Source organism: Pipistrellus kuhlii, unplaced genomic scaffold, assembly GCF_014108245.1.
Source record: "Pipistrellus kuhlii isolate mPipKuh1 unplaced genomic scaffold, mPipKuh1.p scaffold_m20_p_1, whole genome shotgun sequence".
Taxonomy (NCBI): domain Eukaryota; kingdom Metazoa; phylum Chordata; class Mammalia; order Chiroptera; family Vespertilionidae; genus Pipistrellus; species Pipistrellus kuhlii.
This window is the reverse complement of record NW_023425404.1, coordinates 69,757,782-69,760,625: the sequence shown is the minus strand read 5'-3', so window position 1 is coordinate 69,760,625 and position 2,844 is coordinate 69,757,782. Positions and strand designations below refer to the sequence as shown.

At 46.6% G+C, this 2,844-nt stretch overlaps 1 non-coding gene and 1 pseudogene across 1 annotated transcript; both read right to left on the bottom strand.

Annotated features, from left to right (window-relative positions):
• Window positions 1–305: 305 nt before the first annotated feature.
• Window positions 306–1,198, bottom strand: LOC118726316 (annotated as a pseudogene).
• A 381-nt stretch (window positions 1,199–1,579) lies between these two features.
• LOC118710025 lies at window positions 1,580–1,684 on the bottom strand. The gene has a single exon (XR_004985257.1). It is a non-coding gene; the product is annotated as a U6 spliceosomal RNA (small nuclear RNA).
• Between the last annotated feature and the right edge of the window lie 1,160 nt (window positions 1,685–2,844).

Sequence of the window (2,844 nt, the reverse complement as noted above, 5' to 3'; positions counted from 1 at the left end):
TGCACCAGATGGTTGTGAGTTTAACTCATGGTCAGGGCACATTCTTGGGTTGTGGGTTTGACCCCTGGTTGGGGAAAGTATGGCAACCAATTGATGTTTCTCTCTCACATAGGTGTTTCTATCTCTCATTGCTCTCTCTCTCTCAAAGAAAAGCAATAAAAACATACCTTCAGGTGAGGATTAAAAAAAATTGCCTTTGTAGGCAGTTGGTGATAATCACTCATATTTGTGAAATACTTTTATTTTCCCAAAGCACATTTGAACCTATGTTACCACCATGCTGACAAATCCCATCAGTAGGTTTTTTTGTTTGTTTGTTTGTTTTTTACTGAAAACATTTTATTGGCCTTTTGCATAGAAACGGGAATTTATTTGCCAGGAAGGATGATGCCATCATACTTCTGCTGGAACCAGCGCATGGCCTCCTCTTTGCTGATTCTGTGTTTGGCCCCAATGCAGCCTGTCCTGCTTTTCTTGTCTGCGATGCTGAAACCTGGCCTACCCAGCACCACATAGAAGTCCAGGCCTTAGATACTAATGCTTGGGTCATATTTGATCCCCAGGTTGATGTGTTCCTGGACCCCAAAACCAAAGTTTCCAGTATCTGAGAAGTTATTTTTTCCTAATTTGTATTCTCGCACCTTCATTTATTTTTTTTTAATTTATTTTTTAAAGAATATATTTTATTGATTTTTCACAGAGAGGAAGAAAGAGGGATAGAGAGAAACATCGATGAGAGAGAAGCATCAATCAGCTGCCTCTTGCACACCCCCTACTGGGGATGTGCCCGCAACCAAGGTACATGCCCTTGACCGGAATCAAACCCGGGACCTTTTAGTCCGCAGGCCGACGCTCTATCCACTGAGCCAAACCGGTCCAGGCATATTCTCGCACATTTAGACCTTTCTCCAAGATTTCTTCTGCCTTGGCCCCGCGGACTGTGCAGTGGACAGCAATCTTCTCATTTCTCCTGACGCCAAAGGATCTGACGGTGTACCTGGCTTTGGAGAAGACCGGGGTCTGGCCCGTGAGCTGCTCCAGCACCTTGGCCGCCTACATCAGCCTGTCCCCGCTCTCCCCCACGCAGATGTTGAGGCAGAGCTTGCGGATGCGCAGTTCCCGCATGGGGTTCTCCTTCTCCCCTTGGTCCTGCGCCATGATGAGAGACAGGAAAAGAGAGTGAAGTTTCCGGAGCAGCCCATCAGTAGATTCTGACTGAAATACAGGCCAGGCAGATGCTGCCTGGGAAATGAGTCAAGGTGTATTTATCTGAGGATGCAGATGGAACAAAGTGCCATCAGGAATCACAGGAGAGAGATCACCAATGTTCTCCATGATAGACACAACACACAAGCCTCTGGGCCCCCAAAGAGGGCTTCAACGTCCCTGCATGTGATTAAGTCTGAGTGACTGAGGGTCGCTTGGGGACTTGTGGGAAGACCATTCCCACCCCAACCCCAACCCCACCTAAGCCCAGCTGGATCTTTATGATCAGATCACCAATATTGGTGTTACACATGAGACAGTATACTGCAGAGTACACAAGCATCCACACCCCCTTTTTTTTCTTCCTGGTTTTAAAAATACAGAACGCTTCACAAATTTGCATCAGCCTTGCTCAGGAGCCATGCTAATCTTCACTGTTTGGTTCCAATTTTAGGATAGGTACTGCCAAAGCCAGCATCACACCCGCTTTTAACATATTCATTCTCCCCGGGCTTGCGCAGCCTGGTCTAGAACGCTTTCTGATGTTAGAGCTGCAGGATTAGAACAAGTCAGTCACCCAGATGTCTCTGAGAATCTTCCAGGCCCTCAGACTAGCTGTAAGTCTATCAGAGTGAACATTGTAATTTGACAGATGAGAAAGTTAAGACAGTTAAGTTAGCCCTGGTTGGGGCAAGTATGGCAACCGATTGCTTTTCTCAGTGGTGGAGCCGTTGGCTGGGAGACTGAAGGGTCTCAAGTTGGATTCTAGTAAAGGGCACATGCCTCAGCTGCTGGCTCCGTCCCCAGCCTGGGTTGTGATACATGCGGGAGGCAACCAATTGATGTGTCTCTCTGTTTCTTTCTCTGTTTCTCCCCCTCCCGTCCACTCCCTCTAAAATCAATGGAAAAATAACCTCGGGTGAAGATTCACAACAACAAAAAGATAGTTAAGTTAAAGGGGTTTAAATTATTTGTGCACATAGGTAGGTAGTAACAGACCTGAATGAAAACTGAGGAATTCTTAAAAAAAAAATATTTTATTGATTTTTTTACAGACAGGAAGAGAGAGAGTCAGAAACATCGATGAGAGAGAGTCATAGATCAGCTGCCTCTTGCGCACCCCCCACTTGGGAGGTGCCCGCAACCAAGGTACATGCTCTTGAACGGAATCAAATATGGGACCTTTCAGTCCGCAGACTGGCGCTCTATCCACTGGGCCAAACCGGTTTCAGCAAAACTGAGGAATTCTGACCTGCTGTTCAATCTTTGTTCAACTAGAACGCGTTAGCTCTTCACCCACAGGAAGTCAGTCACCTGAGCAAGTGTTGAGGTAAGTGAAGCCCATGACAAAAATCAGGGACACCATGGGAAGGCCAGACTTGCCAGTCTGACACCTTTTAGTGTAAAATCTGAAGGGATTAGCCTGAATTAATTCGAAATGATTAATGTTGAAGAGTTGGAGATGAGACTAGCACGTGTTTTAATCAGACAGCCGTCTGGTAAACTTGAGCTGACAGGCGATGATGACGAGAAGCAATGGCTTTGTGGTCAAGGGGGGGACAGGCAAACCCAGGACAATGCTGATTTCCCGGCACAGTGAGGGCTTTAAGGGCCCAGAGTTTTCCATGGCTTTCTTGT